The sequence below is a fragment of the Arachis stenosperma genome, chromosome 3 (genome assembly GCF_014773155.1).
Source record: "Arachis stenosperma cultivar V10309 chromosome 3, arast.V10309.gnm1.PFL2, whole genome shotgun sequence".
Classification (NCBI taxonomy): Eukaryota; Viridiplantae; Streptophyta; class Magnoliopsida; order Fabales; family Fabaceae; genus Arachis; species Arachis stenosperma.
Genome location: NC_080379.1, coordinates 146849264 through 146871161, shown reverse-complemented (window position 1 = coordinate 146871161; position 21898 = coordinate 146849264). Strand labels below are relative to the sequence as shown.

Here is a 21898-nt window from a genome sequence, read left to right as displayed (position 1 = left end):
CTGGGAAGGCTCGTTCCTTTTCATCAACCTTGATAATCCTTTTAATTCTCTTTGTTGAGGGCTTGACTACAGTTGAAGAAGGTTCTGCCACTAATGCTCTCTTCGTTCCTTTCCTTGCTGTGGGTTTAGGGGTAGCTTTCTCTTTGCCTTTCTTGCTGGCCATTCTGAAAAAGGGAAGAGAAAATAAGTTAGATCCAAAGAAACAAAGCAAGGAAGGAGATTGAGTGGGTAATAAACAGGGCACGATGAAGATGAATGAAATAAACACATGGTCTAAACAACATGTGAAAAGATCAAGAAAGGAAATAGGATAGGTGCACAAAAAGGGAAGTAGATGCAAGATGATTATTGGCATGCCGGCAAGGGCATGAGTAGCATAGATCAAGCATCACTTCGTAACAAATTAACAATTTGTATTGGCAATTAAATTGGATTAATAAAATAGTAAAGGAATTTCGTGAAAAACATGCATGGAGTAGTAGAATAGGATAATGTAGAAAAATGCATGGTGCCATATGGGCCTTTCCACAAACACATAGCATGCATGGTAAATAAGGCATAGAAAGTATTAAAGTAAACATGCAAGCAATCCCTTTTTTTTTTTTTGAGAATAAGATATAAGTGCCAAACAAATTACAATAATCCACAAGCAAATAATGAGGAATGATGGCTCAAATAAATATGCTAGCACCATGTAAAGAGGAAATAAGAAGAAAGAAAATAACGATAAAGAAAAGAAAAAGGAAAGAAAAGAAAATAACATCTAAAATAAGAATAATGATAAAAAGAGAAGAAGGAGGGAAGAAAAGAAAACCTTGTTAATGGAGGTGAGAGAAAGAGAGAGTGAAGGGTGGGGTAGAAGGGAGAAGGGAGAAGGGGAAATAAGGAGGGAAAAGAAAAATTAGGATTTGGAGGAGAGAAAGATAAGATAATTTGGCAGTTTTGGTGGAGCTGTGCGGCGCAAGCGACGCGGCCGCGTGGGGCACGCGTTCGCGTGATTGCGCTGTAAGGTAGGTAACGCGGTCGCGTCAGTCACACGGTCGCGTGACCCATATTGTGCTTCTAGCGCGAGTACAGCCTCGCGGCTGCACAACTCTCTGTTCAAATTGATAAATTTGCCAAAATTGGGGTGACGCGATTGCGTGGGGCATGCGATCGCGTGAGTGGGATTTTTAGTGGAATCTGACGCGGTCGCGTGGGTCACGCGGCCGCGTGGGTAGAATTGTGCGTTCAGCACAAGTCCAGCACCACTCCAGCACAATAATTGGTTGTGCACCCTTTTACGTCGAATTCCAGGGCACGCGGCCGCGTGGGACACGCGATCGCGTGGGGGGCCAGGAATCCCATGTGATGCGGACGCGTCAGTAACGCGGTCACGTGGGATGATTTGTGCCATCGGCACGCCTCCAGCCACGCTTCGGCGTGACTCTCTGTATGCTTTTTATTTTCTCACCTCTTCCTGCGACGCGGACGCGTCGCTGATGCGGTCGCGTCGCGCAGCTCTTTTTTCTCTTTTTTTTTTTAAAGTGCGAATGCAGATGCATGAAGGCACTAATAAAGAGAAGAGTTATTGATTAAGAAAAACTAAAGATAAAAAGAAAAGAACGATCATACCATGGTGGGTTGTCTCCCACCTAGCACTTTGCTTTAACGTCCGTAAGTTGGACGCTCCAGTAGCTCAATCTTCTGGCCTGTGGGGATCTTCCAAGAGGAAGATCTCAAGCTCCTTATTTTTCTGCAGCTTCTCTCCATGGTACAGCTTCAGACGTTGTCCATTAACTTTAATCAGTTCAGAGTGTGAAGGGTGGCTTAGGTGATAAACTCCATATGGCTCGGCCTTCTCTACTATGTATGGACCTTCCTATTTCGATCTCAACTTGCCTGGCATGAGTCTTAGTCGAGATTTGTAAAGGAGGACTAAATCCTCAGGTTGGAACTCTTTCCTCCTAATTTGTTGATCATGTACACCCTTCATCTTTTCCTTGTATATTCTTGAGTTCTCATAAGCTTCTAGGAGAAGGCTCTCCAGTTCTTGCAGTTGCAACTTCCTTTCAGCTCCAGCTTGCTCAATTCCCATGTTGCACTCCTTGACTTCCCAAAAGGCTCTGTGCTCTACTTCAACTGGGAGATGACAAGCTTTTCCATAAACTAAGCGGAAAGGGCTCATTCCAATGGGTGTTTTGTATGCTGTCCTGTATGCCCATAGTGCATCTTGTAGCCTGGTGCTCCAGTCTTTTCTGTGAGGTTTGACTATCTTCTGCAAGATACGCTTTATCTCTCTGTTTGACACCTCAGCTTGCCCATTGGTCTGAGGATGGTATGCTGTTGTGACCTTATGAATTATCCCATGCTTCTTCATCAATCCTATTAGTCTCCTGTTACAGAAATGGGTGCCTTGATCGCTCACGATTGCTCGTGGTGATCCAAAGCGGCAAATAATATGATTTCTCACAAAGGAAACAACAGTGTTAGCATCATCAGTATGGGTGGGAATTGCTTCCACCCACTTGGAAACATAATCCACAGCTAATAATATATAAAATTGACCATTAGAATTTGGGAACAGACCCATGAAGTCAATGCCCCAAACATCAAAAATTTCACAAAAAAGCATAAATTGTTGAGGCATCTCATCCCTCCTGGATATATTACCAAATTTTTGGCATGGAAGACAAGATCTACAGAACTCAGCAGCGTCTCTAAAAAGAGTAGGCCACCAGAATCCACAGTCTAAGATCTTTCTAGCTGTTCTTTGAGGGCCAAAATGTCCTCCACTCTCAGATGAGTGACAGGCCTCCAAAATGGACTAGAATTCTGATTGAGGTACACAACGTCTAATTACCTGATCAGCACCACATCTCCATAAATATGGGTCATCCCATATATAATATTTAGACTTGCTTTTCAGCTTGTCCCTTTGATGCTTAGAAAAATGTGGAGGAAATGTGCGGCTAACTAGATAATTAGCTACAGGTGCATACCAATGTGCTACCTCAGATACTGCTTGCAGGTTATCAAATGAAAAATTATCATCTATAGGAGTAGAATCATCCTTAATGTGCTAAAGGCGACTCAAGTGGTCTGCCACTAGATTCTGATTACCACTCCTATCCTTTATTTCTAAATCAAATTCTTGTAAAAGCAATATCCAACGTATGAGCTTTGGTTTGGACTCCTTTTTGGCTAATAGCTACTTCAAAGCTGCATGGTCCGAATACACTACTACTCTAGTACCAAGTAGATAAGCTCGGAATTTATCCAGAGCAAAAACAATAGCAAGAAGCTCTTTCTCAGTAGTACTATAATTGGACTGGGCATCGTCTAAAGTTTTAGACGCATAAGCAATAACAAAGCCAGCGCTGTTCCTACTGCATGGTTGGAAGCATCGCACATGATTTCAAATGGCTGGCTCCAGTTTGGTCCTCTCACAATGGGAGCTTGAGTCAGGCTGGTCTTCAGCTTATCGAACGCTTGCTTACAGTTTTCACTGAACTCGAACTCAATATCCTTCTGCAGCAATCTGGATAAGGGAAGTGCTACCTTACTGAAGTCCTTAATAAATCTCCTGTAAAAACCTGCATGGCCAAGGAACGAACGGACTTCCCTCACAGAGGAGGGGTAAGGTAAACTGGAAATAACATTCACCTTTGCTGGGTCTACAGAAATACCAGTATTAGATACAACATGTCCTAATACAATCCCTTGTTTAACCATAAAATGACATTTTTCAAAATTCAATACAAGGTTTGTATTGACACATCTATCTAATACTCTAGATAATCCATCTAAGCAAAGGCTAAAAGAATCACCATAAACGCTAAAATCATCCATAAAAACTTCCATACAGTCCTCAATGAGATCAGAAAAAAGACTCATCATGCACCTCTGAAAAGTAGCCGGTGCATTGCACAAGCCAAAGGGCATTCTCTTGTAAGCATAAGTCCCAAAAGGACATGTAAAAGTAGTCTTTTCCTTATCCTCAGGAGCTATATGAATCTGGAAATAACCTGTGTAACCATCTAAAAAGCAATAATGTGATTTACCTGACAGGCGATCCAGCATTTGATCAATGAATGGAAGAGGGTAGTGATCCTTGCTAGTAGCTTGGTTGAGACGCCTGTAATCAATACAAACTCTCCAAGCGTTCTGTATTCTGGTCGCTATGAGCTCTCCATGCTCGTTCTTCACTGTAGTGACTCAAGACTTCTTGGGCACCACTTGTACTGGGCTAACCTATTCACTGTCTGAAATGGGATAAATGATACCTGCTTCCAATAGTCTGGTCACTTCCTTTTTGACAACTTCCAAAATAGTGGGATTCAGTCTTCTCTGGGGTTGGCGGATAGGTCTTGCTCCTTCCTCTAAAAATATTCTATGCTCACATACTTTAGGGTTGATGCCTACGATGTCTGCCAAACTCCATCCAATTGCTTTCTTATGCTTTCTCAGCACATTAAGTAGCTGCTTTTCCTATTCAGGAGTGAGATCCTGTGCAATAATAACTGGAAACTTCTGCCCTTCTTCAAGATAAGCGCATTTGAGATGTGGAGGGAGAGGTTTCAACTCAATCTTCTGGTCATGGCCAGGCTCTGGATTGTCTGGAGCTTGTGAAAGTTCAGAAGTGTCCTTATTGTTAGTTAATAGAGTCCCTACACTTGGACTTTGTTCTGCATACTTTTCTTCCAGCTCTTCCTGGTGAATTTCAGCTACAGCTTCATCTATGACATCACACTGAAAGATGGAATGATCTTCTGGAGGGTTGTTTGTGACTCCATTCAAATTGAAGATTGCTATTCGGCCATCTACTTCAAAAGAATATGTTCCTGAAAAAGCATCTAATTTGAATCTTGATGTCTTCAGGAATGGTCTGCCAAGTAGGATTGATGATGGCTTATCCGAGTCATTATTGGGCATCTCCAAGATATAGAAATCAGTGGGAAATGTGAGCCCTTTAATATTCACTAAAACATCTTCAGCAACTCCAGCTACTGTAATAATGCTTTTATCTGCCAACACAAAACGAGCTGCCGACCTTTTTAAGGGAGGGAGCCTTAAAACATCATATACAGATAAAGGCATAATACTAACACATGCTCCCAAATCACACATGCAATCATAAATTACTACACCACCAATAGTACAACTAACTATACAAGGACCTGGGTCACTACATTTTTCAGGTAAACTTCCCATTAAAGTAGATATGGAACTTCCTAAAGGAATAGTTTCTAATTCATTAATTTTGTCCTTATGTATACATAAATCTTTTAGAAACTTTGCATATTTAGGTACCTGTTGAATGACATCAAAAAGGGGAACAGTTACCTCAACCTTTTTGAAGATTTCTACCATCTTGGGGTCAGGGTCCAATTGCTTCCTGGGCTTCCTTGCAAGTTGTGAAAATGGAATGGGAGTGGCATTTTCTGCAGTGTCTACGCCTTTTGGTGCTCTCTCCTGTGATTGAGCTTCTTCTCTCTCAGCTATGTCCTGTATGTCCTCTTCCTCTTCAACATCTTCTAATTCCACTACCTCTTCAGCTGAGGCGTGTTCTGGTGGGCTTGGCTCCTCCTGACTTCTCTCCTGCAGTGTGGTTCCAGACTTTAGGGTGATGGCATTAATACCACCCTTTGGGTTGGGAAATGGTTGAGAGGGGAGTCCACCAGAGCTTGAGGACTGGTTACTGGAATTTTACGTTGATCCCATCTGTGAGACAAGAGTTTGTAAAGTAGAAGCGAAAGTATTCAGAGTTGCTTTAATACTTTCTTCCATAGCCTGATGTCTCTGATCAATGGCTTGTAATAAGTCAGTATTAGGGGATGAAGAGATGCTAGTGGTCTGAGAGGTTTGTTGACGGGCTTGAGGTTGTCTTAAATGAGGTGCTCTGTAAGGTTGATTCTGCTGCCTATTGTTATTATTATTCCACCTCTGATTTTCATTGTTATCTCTGCCTCCTCTGTTAGAATTGTCCCTCCAACCCAGGTTAGAATTGTCTCTCCAGCCTTGGTTGGAATTATCCTGCCATCCTTGGTTATAGTTACCACCTTGATTGTACCCTTGATTGGGGCGGTCATAAAAGTTGTGAGTGGCGGCTACAGTATTGTCTTCTGGTTGGAGCTGCGGACACTCATCGGTATAGTGACTATAATCTGCACAGACGCCACACACTCTTTATGGGACTAACTGTTGGCTGTGCTGTGGTGGAGAAGGCTGAACTTGCTGAGATTGTTGTTGATTCAGTTGCATCTGCTTCAGCAAGTTAGTAATTTCACATAGATTCTGGGCTATAGCGGCAGTCTCTGTATTAGTGGATACCTCCGCAACAGCTCTTGACCGACTTTGTCTCTGCCTATGATTCCTAGTAGAGTCAGCTAAGTCTCTGATCAATTGCCATGCTTCGTCCGTAGTCTTGTGCTTTTTCATAGAACCATTGCAAGCACCTTCCAGTGTGGTCCTATCTTGAGGTCTCAGACCCTGTTTAAAGTAACCGAGTAAGACTATCTTGTCAATCATATGATGGGGACATGCATTTCGAAGTGTATTGAAGCGTTCCAAGTATTCATAGAGGGTCTCAGATTCGTCCTGGACGATCATAGACATGTCCTTCCTTAGCTTATCAGCAATTTCAGCTGGAAAAAATTTATCCAGAAATTCGCTCCTAAGTGTATCCCAGTTAGAAATAGTTTCTCTGGGCTGAGTGTAGTACCACTCTCTTGCCTTTCCTTCCAGAGAAAACGGGAAGGCTTTTAGTAGAATAGAGATTTCATCAGCTCCATCACGCTTAACAGTAGAGCAAGCGGTCTGGAAATTCATGAGATGCTTGATAGGCTCTTGAGCAGGTAAGCCATGAAATTTAGGCATCAAGTTGAGTAGTGAAGATTTTATTTCAAAATCTACAGCTACTGCTGGGTGGTGCGCCTGGAATGGTTGGAGCGTAAAATCAGGGGCTCCTTCCTCCTGGATGGTGACTCTTCTGGGTGCTGCCATGTCACCTGTACGTAAATGAACTGGATCAGTAGAAAGGGGGGTTGTTTCCTCTTTAAATGACGGTTCAGGTTCGTCCTCAAAGAGGACTCGCCTACGCCTAGCTCGCCTTATATGCGAAAGAGTTCTTTTAATTTCAGGATCAAATGCTGGCAAGCTTGGATCAGGAAGCGAACGCGTCATTTAACGAAAGAAACGTGCAGTTCATAGTGATAGAATGAAAAGAAAAAATTGCAATAGAAATAAATACCAATCAATAAATTAACACACTGTTGCAACTCCCCGGCAACGGCGCCAAAAATTGATGATGCGGAAATTGGTGAATTAAAATTTATTAAAATGTGTACGTTGCAAGTATAGTTCTTAACTCACCGGAAATCCACTTATCAATTTAGAAATATGTCACAGAAATTCAAATTTTAAATACTGGGAGTATGAATCCCAGGTCGTCTCCCAACGAGTTGCAGGAAGGTGTGTTATTTTATTAATCAGATGTTTTCAAAAAGGTTTGAGTTGAATAATAGGAAATTAAATTGATGAATTTGAACAATGTAAATAAAAGCCTTGACTGGGAGTTGATTAGTTGGAGTCCCTATTATAGTTGGAATGCTCTCAAGATTAATTGATAATTAAAGGTTATTCTGTTTTGTTATCCTTTACTAGGCAAAGGAAAGTCAAACAGGTTGGAATGCTACGTCTGTTCACAAGTTGCGACCCACTTGATTAAAAGGGATTGGTGTTAGTGACTAGAAGGCAATTGGTGTGCGAAATTGTGATCACTACTTTTCACAACTCAAATAATCCCTAGTAATGGCCCCAAAAACTTGGTGCTCAATACCATGGCATAAACACAACTTTGCACAACTAACCAGCAAGTGCACTGGGTCGTCCAAGTAATAAACCTTACGCGAGTAAGGGTCGATCCCACGGAGATTGTTGGTATGAAGCAAGCTATGGTCACCTTGTAAATCTTAGTCAGGCAGACTCAAATGGGTATGGGAGATATATGAATAAAACATAAAGATAAAGATAGAGATACTTATGTATATCATTGGTGAGAGCTTCAGATAAGTGTATGAAGATGCCTTCCCTTCCGTCTCTCTGCTTTCCTACTGTCTTCATCCAATCCTTCTTACTCCTTTCCATGGCAAGCTTATGCAAGGGTTTCACTGTTGTCAGTGGCTACCTCCCATCCTCTCAGTGGAAATGTTCAACGCACCCTGTCACGGCACGGCTATCCATCTGTCGGTTCTCGATCAGGCCGGAATAGAATCCATTGATTCTTTTGCGTCTGTCACTAACGCCCCGCCCTCAGGAGTTTGAACCACGTCACAGTCATTCAATCATTGAATCCTACTCAGAATACCACAGACAAGGTTAGACCTTCCGGATTCTCTTGAATGCCGCCATCAGTTTTTGCCTATACCACGAAGACTCTGATCTCACGGAATGGCTGGCTCGTTTGTCAGGCGAGCACTCGGTTGTTAGGCGATCAACCATGCATCGTGTATCAGGAATCCAAGAGATATTCACCCAATCTAAGGTAGAACAGAGGTGGTTGTCAGTCACACGTTCATAGGTGAGAATGATGATGAGTGTCACGGATCATCACATTCATCAAGTTGAAGAACAAGTGATATCTTGGACAAAGAACAAGCGGAATTGAATAGAAGAACACTAGTAATTGCATTAATACTCGAGGTACAGCAGAGCTCCACACCTTAATCTATGGTGTGTAGAAACTCCACCGCTGAAAATACATAAGAACAAGGTCTAGGCATGGCCGAATGGCCAGCCTCCCAAAGTGAGTTCAATCATAAAAACATGATCAAAAGCTCTCCAATACAATAGTAAAAGGTCCTATATATAGAGAACTAGTAGCCTAGGGTGTACAGAGATGAGTAAATGACATAAAAATCCACTTCCGGGCCCACTAGGTGTGTGCTTGGGCTGAGCATTGAAGTATTTTCGTGTAGAGACTCTTCTTGGAGTTAAACGCCAGCTTTTGTGCCAGTTTGGGCGTTTAACTCCCACTTTGGTGCCAGTTCCGGCGTTTAACGCTGGGAATTCTGAGGGTGACTTTGAACGCCGGTTTGGGCCATCAAATCTTAGGCAAAGTATGGACTATCATATATTTCTGGAAAGCCCAGGATGTCTACTTTCCAACGCCGTTGAGAGCGCGCCAATTGAGCTTCTTTAGCTCCAGAAAATCCACTTCGAGTGCAGGGAGGTCAGAATCCAACAGCATCTGCAGTCCTTTTCAGTCTCTGAATCAGATTTTTGCTCAGGTCCCTCAATTTCAGCCAGAAAATACATGAAATCACAGAAAAATACACAAACTCATAGTAAAGTCCAGAAAAGTGAATTTTAACTAAAAACTAATAAAAATATACTAAAACTCAACTAAAACTACTAAAAACATACTAAAAACAATGCCAAAAAGCGTACAAATTATCCGCTCATCACAATACGAAACTTAAATTGTTGCTTGTCCTCAAGCAACTGAAAATCAAATAAGATAAAAGAAGAGAATATGCAATGAACTCCAAAAACATCTATGAAGATCAGTATTAATTAGATGAGCGGGGCTTTTAGCTTTTTGCCTCTGAATAGTTTTGGCATCTCACTCTATCCTTTGAAATTCAGAATGATTGGCTTCTTTAGGAACTCAGAATCCAGATAGTGTCATTGATTCTCCTAGTTAAGTATGATGATTCTTGAACACAGCTACTTTATGAGTCTTGGCCGTGGCCCAAAGCACTTTGTCTTCCAGTATTACCACCGGATACATACATGCCACAGACACATAATTGGGTGAACCTTTTCAGATTGTGACTCAGCTTTGCTAAAGTCCCCAATTAGAGGTGTCCAGGGTTCTTAAGCACACTCTTTTTACCTTGGATCACAACTTTATTTCTTTCTTTTTTCTTTCTTTTTCTCTTTTTCCCCTTTTTTTCGTTTTTCTCCTTCTTTTTCTCTTTTTTTTTTGTATTCACTGCTTTTTCTTGCTTCAAGAATCATTTTTATGATTTTTCAGATCCTCAGTAACATGTCTCCTTTTTCATCATTCTTTCAAGAGCCAACATTCATGAACCACAAATTCAAAAGACATATGCACTGTTCAAGCATACATTCAGAAAACAAAAGTGTTGCCACCACATCAAAATAATTAAACTGTTATAAAATTCAAAATTCATGCAATTCTTCCCTTTTTCAATTAAGAACATTGTTTATTTAAGAAAGGTGATGGATTCATAGGACATTCATAACTTTAAGGCATAGACACTAAAACACTAATGATCATAGGACACAAACATAGATAACATAAGCACTAAAATTCGAAAAACAAGAAAATAAAGAACAAGGAGATTAAAGAACGGGTCCACCTCAGTGATGGCGGCTTGTTCTTCCTCTTGAAGGTCTTATGGAGTGCTTGAGCTCCTCAATATCTCTTCCTTGCCTTTGTTGCTCCTTTCTCATGATTCTTTGATCTTCTCTAATTTCATGGAGGAGAATGGAGTGTTCTTGGTGCTCCACCCTTAGTTGTCCCATGTGGGAACTCAACTCTCCTAGGGAGGTGTTTAATTTGCTCCCAATAGTCTTGTGGAGGAAAGTGCATCCCTTGAGGCATCTCAGGGATCTCATGATGAGTGGAGTCTCTTGTTTGCTCCATCCTTTTCTTAGTGATGGGCTTGAGGTCATGCCTTCTCAGTTGAACCGGCTTTCCTCTTGAATCTCTCTTCCATTGAGCGCCCTCTTCACAAATGTCTGTGAGGACTTGGTCCAACCTTTGATCAAAGTTGACCCTTTTTGAGTTTGAAAGGGACCTCATGGATCACCTTCTTCATGGCCACAACTTCATAAAAGTGGTCTTGATGCACCCTTGAGATGAATCTCTCCATCTCCCATGACTCGGAGGTGGAAGCTTTTGCCTTTCCTTTCCTCTTTCTAGAGGTTTCTCCGGCCTTGGATGCCATAAATGGTTATGGAAAAATGAAAAGCAACGCTTTTACCACACCAAACTTAAAAGGTTTGCTCGTCCTCGAGCAAAAGAAGAAAGAAAAGAGTAGAAGAAGAAGAAATGAGGAAGAAGGCAATGGCTTTGTGTTCGGCCAAAGAGGGTGGTGGGGTAGGTGGGGATCCTGTGGGGTCCACAGATCCTGAGGTGTCAAGGAAAAGTCATCCCTGCACCAAATGGCATGCAAAATCACGTTTTGAGCCAATTCTGGCGTTAAACGCCGGGCTGGTGCCCATTTCTGGCGTTTAACGCCAGGTTCTTACCCTTTCCTGGCGTTTAACGCCAGTCTGGTGCCCCTTTCTGGCGTTAAACGCCCAGAATGGTGCCAGACTGGGCGTTAAACGCCCATCTGCTAGCCTCACTGGCGTTTAAACGCCAGTAGGTTCTTCCTCCAGGGTGTGCTGTTTTTCTTCCTGTTTTTCATTCTGTTTTTGCTTTTTTAATTGATTTTGTGACTTCTTATGATCATCAACCTACAAAAAACATAAAATAACAAAGGAAAATAGATAAAATATAATCATTGGGTTGCCTCCCAACAAGCGCTTCTTTAATGTCAGTAGCTTGACAGAGGGCTCTCATGGACCCTCACAGATACTCAGAGCAATGTTGGAACCTCCCAACACCAAACTTAGAGTTTGAATGTGGGGGTTCAACACCAAACTTAGAGTTTGGTTGTGGCCTCCCAACACCAAACTTAGAGTTTGACTGTGGGGGCTCTGTTTGACTCTGATTTGAGAGAAGCTCTTCATGCTTCCTCTCCATGGTGATAGAGGGATATCCTTGAGCCTTAAACACATAGGATTTTTCATTCACTTGAATGATCAGTTCACCTCCATCAACATCAATCACAGCCTTTGCTGTGGCTAGGAAGGGTCTGCCAAGGATGATAGATTCATCCATGCATTTCCCAATCTCTAGGACTATGAAATCAGCAGGGATGTAATGGTCTTCAATCTTCACTAGAACATCCTCTACAAGTCCATAAGCTTGTTTCTTTGAATTGTCTGCCATCTCTAGTGAGATTCTTGCAGTTTGTACCTCAAAGATCCCTAGCTTCTCCATTACAGAGAGAGGCATGAGGTTTACACTTGACCCTAAGTCACACAGAGCCTTCTTGAAGGTCATGGTGCCTATGGTGCAAGGTATGGAAAACTTCCCAGGATCTTGTCTCTTTTGAGGTAATTTCTGCCTAGACAAGTCATCCAGTTCTTTGGTGAGCAAAAGAGGTTCATTCTCCCAAGTCTCATTACCAAATAACTTGTCATTTAGCTTCATGATTGCTCCAAGGTATTTAGCAACTTGCTCTTCAGTGACATACTCATCCTCTTCAGAGGAGGAATACTCATCAGAGCTCATGCATGGCAGAAGTAAATCCAATGGAATCTCTATGGTCTCATTTTGAGCCTCAGATTCCCATGGTTCCTCATTAGGGAACTCAGTGGAGGTCAGTGCATGCCCGTTGAGGTCTTCCTCAGTGGCGTTCACTTCCTCCCCTTCCTCTCCATATTCGGCCATGTTGATGGCCTTGCACTCTCCTTTTGGATTTTCTTCTGTATTGCTTGGAAGAGTACTAGGAGGGAGTTCAGTAATTTTCTTGCTCAGCTGCCCCACTTGTGCCTCCAAGTTCCTAATGGAGGACCTTGTTTCAGTCATGAAACTTTGAGTGGTTTTAATTAGATCAGAGACCATGGTTGCTAAGTCAGAGGGGTTCTGTTTAGCATTCTCTGTCTGTTGCTGAGAAGATGATGGAAAAGGCTTGCCATTGCTAAACCTGTTTCTTCCACCATTATTGTTGTTGAAACCTTGTTGAGGTCTCTGTTGATCCTTCCATGAGAAATTTGGGTGATTTCTCCATAAAGAATTATAGGTGTTTCCATAGGGTTCTCCTAGGTAATTCACCTCTTCCATTGAAGGGTTCTCAGGATCATAAGCTTCTTCTTCAGATGAAGCATCCTTAGTACTGCTTGGTGCATTTTGCATTCCAGCAGACTTTGAGAAATCAAATTGACTTGTTGAGTCAATATTTTATTCTGAGCCAATATGGCATTCAGAGTGTCAATCTCAAGAACTCCTTTCTTCTGATTAGTCCCATTGTTCACAGGATTCCTTTCAGAAGTATACATAAATTGGTTATTTGCAACCATTTCAATTAGCTCTTGAGCTTCTGTAGGCGTCTTCTTCAAATGAAGAGATCCTCCAGCAGAGCTATCCAAAGACATCTTGGACAGTTCAGACAGACCATCATAGAAAATACCTATGATGCTCCATTCAGAAAGCATGTTAGAAGGACATTTTCTGATTAATTGTTTGTATCTTTCCCAAGCTTCATAGAGGGATTCTCCATCCTTCTGTCTGAAGGTTTGGACTTCCACTCTAAGCTTACTCACTTTTTGAGGTGGAAAGAACTTTGCCAAGAAGGCATTGACTAGCTTTTCCCATGAGTCCAGGCTTTCTTTAGGTTGTGAGTCCAACCATGTCCTAGCTCTGTCTCTTACAGCAAAAGGGAATAGCATTAGTCTGTAGACCTCAGGGTCAACCCCATTAGTCTTGACAGTGTCACAGATTTGTAAGAATTCAGCTAAGAACTGATGAGGATCTTCCAATGGAAGTCCATGGAACTTGCAATTCTGTTGCATTAGAGAAACTAATTGAGGCTTAAGCTCAAAGTTATTTGCTCCAATGGCAGGGATAGAGATGCTTCTCCCATAGAAGTCGGGAGTAGGTGCAGTAAAGTCACCCAGCACCTTCCTTGCATTGTTGGCATTGTTGTTGTTTTCAGCTGCCATGGGTTCTTCTTCTTTGAAGATTTCTGTTAGGTCCTCTACAGAGAGTTGTGCCTTAGCTTCTCTTAGCTTTCGCTTCAAGGTCCTTTCAGGTTCAGGGTCAGCTTCAACAAGAATGCCTTTGTCTTTGTTCCTGCTCATATGAAAGAAAAGAGAACAAGAAAATATGGAATCCTCTATGTCACAGTATAGAGATTCCTTGAGGTGTCAGAGGAAAAGAAAAATAGAAGACAGAAGTAGAAAATTCGAACTTATCAAAGAAGATGGAGTTCGAATTTTGCATTAAGGAATAGTGTTAGTCCATAAATAGAAGGATGTGAGAAGAGAGGAAGAAATTTTCGAAAATTAAGTTAAAAAGATTTTAAAAACATTTTGAAAGTTGATTGATAATTTTCGAAAATTAAGAGTGGGAAAGAGATCAAGTAATTTTTGAAAAAGATTTTGAAATTAGAAATCAAAAAGATTTGATTGAAAACTATTTTGAAAAAGATGTGGTTAAGAAGATATGATTGGTTTTTTTTTTAAAAAGATGTGATTGAGAAGATATGATTTGAAAAACATTTTAAAAAGATTTGATTTTAAAAATTAATGACTTGCCTAACAAGAAAAGATATGATTCAAACATTAAACCTTTCTCAACAGAAAAGGCAACATACTTGAAATGTTCAATCAAATCATTAATTGTTAGCAAGTATCCTTGAAAAAAAAAGAAAGAAATTGATTTTGAAAACATTTGATTGAAAAGATATGATTTAAAAAAGATTTGATTTTGAAAAGATTTTGAAAACTAAAAAAAAATTGATTTGAAAAACAAAATCTTCCCTCTTGTGCCATCCTGGCGTTAAACGCCCAGAATGGTGCACATTCTGGCATTTAACGCCCAAAACTCTACCCTTTTGGGCGTTAAACGCCCAACCAGGCACCCTGGCTGGCGTTTAAACGCCAGTCTGTCCTTCTTCACTGGGCGTTTTGAACGCCCAGCTTTTTCTGTGTAATTCCTCTGCTGCATGTTCTGAATCTTCAATTCCCTATACTATTGACTTGAAAATAGAACCAAGATCAAATAAACAATGCATGCAAGACACCAAACTTAAAATTAGACACTAGACTCAAACAAGAAACATAAAATATTTTTGGTTTTTATGATTTTGAAAATTTTTTTGGATTTTTCGAAAATTATATGAAAATAGAAAATAAAGGTTTCAGAATTCTTAATTTGGATTCCAGGAATCATTGCAATGCTAGTCTAAGACTCCGGTCCAGGAATTAGACATGGCTTCACAGCCAGCCAAGCTTTCAAAGAAAGCTTCGGTCCAAAACACTAGACATGGCCAATGGCCAGCCAAGCCTTAGCAGATCATTGCTCCAATAGCAAGATTGATAGAAATCATCAAGCTCTTGTGATGATCAGTTGAAATCTCGGTCCAATAAGATTAGACATGGCTTCACAGCCAGCCAGACTTCAACAGATCATCATGAAACTCTAGAATTCATTCTTAAGAACTCTGAAAAAAAAAAATACCTAATCTAAGCAACAAGATGAACTGTCAGTTGTCCATACACAAAACAATCCCCGGCAATGGCGCCAAAAACTTGGTGTGCGAAATTGTGATCACTACTTTTCACAACTCAAATAATCCCTAGTAATGGCCCCAAAAACTTGGTGCTCAATACCATGGCATAAACACAACTTTGCACAACTAACCAGCAAGTGCACTGGGTCGTCCAAGTAATAAACCTTACGCGAGTAAGGGTCGATCCCACGGAGATTGTTGGTATGAAGCAAGCTATGGTCACCTTGTAAATCTTAGTCAGGCAGACTCAAATGGGTATGGGAGATATATGAATAAAACATAAAGATAAAGATAGAGATACTTATGTATATCATTGGTGAGAGCTTCAGATAAGTGTATGAAGATGCCTTCCCTTCCGTCTCTCTGCTTTCCTACTGTCTTCATCCAATCCTTCTTACTCCTTTCCATGGCAAGCTTATGCAAGGGTTTCACCGTTGTCAGTGGCTACCTCCCATCCTCTCAGTGGAAATGTTCAACGCACCCTGTCACGGCACGGCTATCCATCTGTCGGTTCTCGATCAGGCCGGAATAGAATCCATTGATTCTTTTGCGTCTGTCACTAACGCCCCGCCCTCAGGAGTTTGAAGCACGTCACAGTCATTCAATCATTGAATCCTACTCAGAATACCACAGACAAGGTTAGACCTTCCAGATTCTCTTGAATGCCGCCATCAGTTCTTGCCTATACCACGAAGACTCTGATCTCACGGAATGGCTGGCTTGTTTGTCAGGCGAGCACTCAGTTGTCAGGCGATCAACCATGCATCGTGTATCAGGAATCCAAGAGATATTCACCCAATCTAAGATAGAACGGAGGTGGTTGTCAGTCACACGTTCATAGGTGAGAATGATGATGAGTGTCATGGATCATCACATTCATCAAGTTGAAGAACAAGTGATATCTTGGACAAAGAACAAGCGGAATTGAATAGAAGAACATTAGTAATTGCATTAATACTCAAGGTACAGCAGAGCTCCACACCTTAATATATGGTGTGTAGAAACTCCACCGTTGAAAATACATAAGAACAAGGTCTAGGCATGGCCGAATGGCCAGCCTCCCAAAGTGAGTTCAATCATAAAAACATGATCAAAAGCTCTCCAATACAATAGTAAAAGGTCCTATATATAGAGAACTAGTAGCCTAGGGTGTACAGAGATGAGTAAATGACATAAAAATCCACTTCCGGGCCCACTAGGTGTGTGCTTGGGCTGAGCATTGAAGCATTTTCGTGTAGAGACTCTTCTTGGAGTCAAACGCCAGCTTTTGTGCCAGTTTGGGCGTTTAACTCCCACTTTGGTGCCAGTTCCGGCGTTTAACGCTGGGAATTCTGAAGGTAACTTTGAACGCCGGTTTGGGCCATCAAATCTTGGGCAAAGTATGGACTATCATATATTGCTGGAAAGCCCAGGATGTCTACTTTTCAACGCCGTTGAGAGCGCGCCAATTGGGCTTCTGTAGCTCCAGAAAATTCACTTCGAGTGTAGGGAGGTCAGAATCCAACAGCATCTGCAGTCCTTTTCAGTCTCTGAATCAGATTTTTGCTCAGGTCCCTCAATTTCAGCCAGAAAATACCTGAAATCATAGAAAAACACACAAACTCATAGTAAAGTCCAGAAAAGTGAATTTTAACTAAAAACTAATAAAAATATACTAAAACTCAACTAAAACTACTAAAAACATACTAAAAACAATGCCAAAAAGCGTACAAATTATCCGCTCATCAGCAATCCAACAGTAAACCCAATTACAACTTTTCTTTTGAGCCTTCAAACTCAATTGGTTCCTTTCAATCAACTCCCCATCAAGTTAGGGAACTACTCGCTTATTGTAAATAATAAATCCATAACATATGAAAGGGAATCAAAAGAAGACATTATTATTGGAAGGAAAAATGGATTAAAATGAAAGAAATAATTCTTGTATTAAATAATCATAAAAGTATTCCAATGACGAAATTGAACAAGGCAAAGAACATGGAAGAAATAAACCAAGTTAAAAGAACGAACTAGAATGACGAAGTCTTGATGAGGAAATAACTCTTCTCAATATCCTAATGCAAAAGTAGTAGAAAAAATAAAAATCCCAAAAGTATCAAATTGTGTAGATAGAAAACCTAGAAGAGGAGTAAAACTAGATCTAAAAACTAAAAATTGTCTAGAATGAATGTTGTAATTCAGTTCTGCATGTTCTCTGGCTCTAGTCTGCTGTTCTGGGCCGAGAACTGGGTCAAAACAGGGCCCAAAATCGCCCCCAGCAAAATCTGCAGATTATGCAGATTGCGCATGTCACGCGATCGCGTCATCCACGCGGACGCGTCATCCACACGGACGCGTCATTCGCGTTTTTCCGTGCCACACGTTCGCGTCGTCCACGCCTCCGCGTCACTTGTGCTTTTCCTTTCCGCGCAAACGCGTGAGCCATGCGGCCGCGTCACTTCTCGCTGGTTGTCTCTTCAATTTCTTGTGTTCCTTCCATTTTTGCTAGCTTCCCTTCCAATCTCCAACTCATCCATGCCCTATAAAGCCTGAAACACTTAACACACAGATCACGGCATCGAATGGGATAAAGGAGAACTAAAATGCATAATAAAAAGTCTCTAGAAGTAGTTTTCAACCATGTAATAAATCCAGGAAGGAAATATAAATGCATGCTAAATTAATGAATAAGTGGGTAAGGATCATGATAAAACCACATAATTATACACAATATAAACCATAAAATAGTGGTTTATCAGTTAGTTCCCGAGTCGTCTTCCAAGGACACTTGAGATCAATGAGTATACAATTCTGGTTGTGATAATCAAAGGGTTTTCAATGAAGAGATAAACGTATAAAGAAATGAAAGAACATTCAAAATTGCAATAAATGAACTAATAAAGGAATTAAGGAAGTAACTATGTAATATAGACAAGTAAGGTATAAAAAGGGCTAATGTAAATGTGTATGAAAGGTTTAAAATATAATAGGTATCTTGGCTTGGAGTGAGCTAAGGGTCATTTCCTTGTTGGAACCACAATTATGACAATTAGAATGGATTAGTCTCACTTGGTTAACCCTCACATCGGAGAGTAAGTTAAATGAGCATAAGTGTTCTTAACCCACAAATCCTAAATTGCTTGCTAATTACCTTAGCAATAAATTAGCGTTAGTGGGAACAAGAACAATTAACAATCCAAGAATTGACACTAAATATTGGACATTCCAACTCTAGGAACCCAATTGCTCACTTTCCCCAAGCCAAGAGATAAAAAACTAGCCCAAAATCATAATTGACATTTTGTCAAACACTTGATGGCCAAAAACATTAAGCATGGGAAAAATGAGAAAATGCTTGAAACTAAAAGCAATAGATGATCTCACTCAACAATAACAACTCAAGACAACATATAACAAACATCAATCATGAAATTCATCAACAAGAAATTGAAATTGTAAAAGAGAAGTAAAGTTGAACTATAACTTGAATTATAAGAAAGATAAAGAACAAGGTAGTTATAAAGAGTAGTAACAAAGAGATACTTACAATGGAAGCTAGCAAAATCGAAGATCACAATTGGAAATGGAACTTGAATGTAAAACTCTAGTATAAACCCTAATAGAGATGATGAAAAACTTAGAGAAAATTGTATTAAAGCTTCCTAATACTACTCCTAAGCTACCCTAATGTTATGCTATCCTCCTCTCTTCATTTCCCCTTCAATATGAGTTAAATGGCTTCAGAAATGGGCCTCTAATCCACCAAAATTACGAGTCACGTGCAATTTTAATGGAGGCATGCGCGGGCAACGGTGTGTACGCACAGACGTGTGCGCACGTACACTCTGCCAAAATCTCTTCCTGTGGGTATGCACAAGTAGCTATGCGCACGCACACTAGGCGATGCCCTGAATGTTCACGTGACGCGCACAATGCAACTCACACGCACGCGCCGCTTGGTGCACGAAATTGCAATCACACTTTTGCAATTCCGCACAACTAACCAGCAAGTGCACTGGGTCGTCCAAGTAATACCTTACGTGAGTAAAGGTCGATCCCACGGAGATTGTCGGCTTGAAGCAAGCTATGGTTATCTTATAACTCTTAGTCAGTATATCAATAATTCTTAGGTTTAATTATGATGAGTAAAAGAACATGAAATAAATACTTGTATTGCAGTAATGGAGAACAGGCTGAGGTTTTGGAGATGCTCTATCTTCTGAATCTCTGCTTTCCTACTGTCTTCTTCTTCAGGCACGCAAGACTCCTTCCATGGCAAGCTGTATGTAGGGTTTCACCGTTGTCAATGGCTACCTCCCATCCTCTCAGTGAAAATGTTCAACGCACTCTGTCACAGCACGGCTAATCATCTGTCGGTTCTCAATCAGGTTGGAATAGAATCCAGTGATTCTTTTGCGTCTGTCACTAACGCCCAGCCTTCAGGAGTTTGAAGCTCGTCACAGTCATTCAATCCTCGAATCCTACTCAGAATACCACAGACAAGGTTTAGACCTTCCGAATTCTCTTGAATGCCGCCATCAATTCTAGCTTATACCACGAAGATTCTGATTAAGGAATCCAAGAGATATCTACTCAATCTAAGGTAGAACGGAGGTGGTTGTCAGGCACACGTTCATAAGTGAGAATGATGATGAGTGTCACGGATCATCACATTCATCAAGTTGAAGAACAAGTGATATCTTAAAATAGAAGCAAGCGTGATTGAATGAAAAACAGTAGTAATTGCATTAATCCATCAAGACACAGCAGAGCTCCTCACCCCCAACCATGGGGTTTAGAGACTCATGCCGTAGAAGGTACAATGTAAAACGTGTAAAGTGTCATGAGGTAAAGATACTATGTCAAAAGGTCCTATTAATAGTGAACTAGTAACCTAGGATATACAGAAATGAGTAAATGACGTAAAAATCCACTTCCGGGGTCCACTTGGTGTGTGCTTGGGCTGAGCATTGAAGCTTTCATGTGTAGAGACTTTTTCTGGAGTTAAAGGCCAGCTTTTGTGCCAGTTTGGGCGTTTAACTCCAACTTTTGTGCCAGTTCCAGCGTTAAACGCCGGGAATTCTGAAGCTGATTTGCAGCGCCAGTTTGGGCCATCAAATCTCGGATAAAGTATGGACTATTATACATTGCTGGAAATCCCAGGATGTCTACTTTCCAACGCAATTGAGAGTGCACCAATTGGGCTTCTGTAGCTCCAGGAAATCCACTTAAAGTGCAGGGAGGTCAGAATCCAACAGCATCTGCAGTCCTTTTTCAGCCTCTGAATTAGATTTTTGCTCAGGTCCCTCAATTTTAGCCAGAAAATACCTGAAATCACAAAAAAACACACAAACTCATAGTAAAATCCAGAAATATAATTTTTAATTAAAAACTAATAGAAACATAATAAAAACTAACTAAAACATACTAAAAATATACTAAAAATAATGCCAAAAAGCGTATAAATTATCCGCTTATCACAACACCAAACTTAAATTGTTGCTTGTCCCCAAGCAACTGAAAATCAAACAGGATAAAAAGAAGAGAATATACTATAAATTCCAAATTATCAATGAAACTTAGCTCCAATTAGATGAGCGGGACTAGTAGCTTTTTGCCTCTGAATAGTTTTGGCATCTCACTTTATCCTTTGAAATTTAGAATGACTGGCATCTATAGGAACTCAGAATTCAGATAGTGTTATTGATTCTCCTAGTATAGTATGTTGATTCTTGAACACAGCTACTTTATGAGTCTTGGCCGTGGCCCAAAGCACTCTGTTTTCCAGTATTACCACCGGATACATACATGCCACAGACACATAACTGGGTGAACCTTTTCAGATTGTGACTCAGCTTTGCTAGAGTCCCCAATTAGAGGTGTCCAGGATTCTTAAGCACACTCTTTTTGCTTTGGATCATGACTTTAACCACTCAGTCTCAAGTTTTCACTTGACACCTTCACACCACAAGCACATGGTTAGGGACAGCTTGGTTTAGCCGCTTAGGCCATGATATTATTCTTGTAGGCCTTCCTATCCACTGATGCTCAAAGCCTTGGATCCTTTTTATTTTTACCCTTGCCTTTTGGTTTAAATGGATATTGGCTTTTTTTGCTTGCTTTTTCTCTTTTTTTTTCTTTCTTTCTTTTTTTTTATTCACTGCTTTTTCTTGCTTCAAGAATCAATTCGATAATTTTTCAGATTCTCAATAACATTTCTCCTTTTCTATCATTCTTTCAAGAGCCAACAATTTTAACATTCTTAAAACAACAATTTCAAAAGACATATGCACTGTTCAAGCATTCATTCAGAAAACAAAAAGTATTGTCACCACATCAAACTAATTCAACCAGTTTTAAAGATGAATTCGAAATCCTGTACTTCTTGTTCTTTTGTGATTAAAAACATTTTTCATCTAAGAAAGGTGATGGATTCATAGGACATTTATAACTTTAAGGCATAGACACTAAGACACTAATGATCATAAGACACAAACATAGATAAACATAAGCATAAAAATTTGAAAAATAGAAAAACAAAGAACAAGAGATTAAAGAACGGG

At 40.5% G+C, this 21898-nt stretch overlaps 1 non-coding gene across 1 annotated transcript; it reads left to right on the top strand.

The window, feature by feature from the left end:
• Positions 1-13272: 13272 nt before the first annotated feature.
• Positions 13273-13380, top strand: LOC130972413 (small nucleolar RNA R71). The gene has a single exon (XR_009083583.1). It is a non-coding gene; the product is annotated as a small nucleolar RNA R71 (small nucleolar RNA).
• Positions 13381-21898: the final 8518 nt, after the last annotated feature.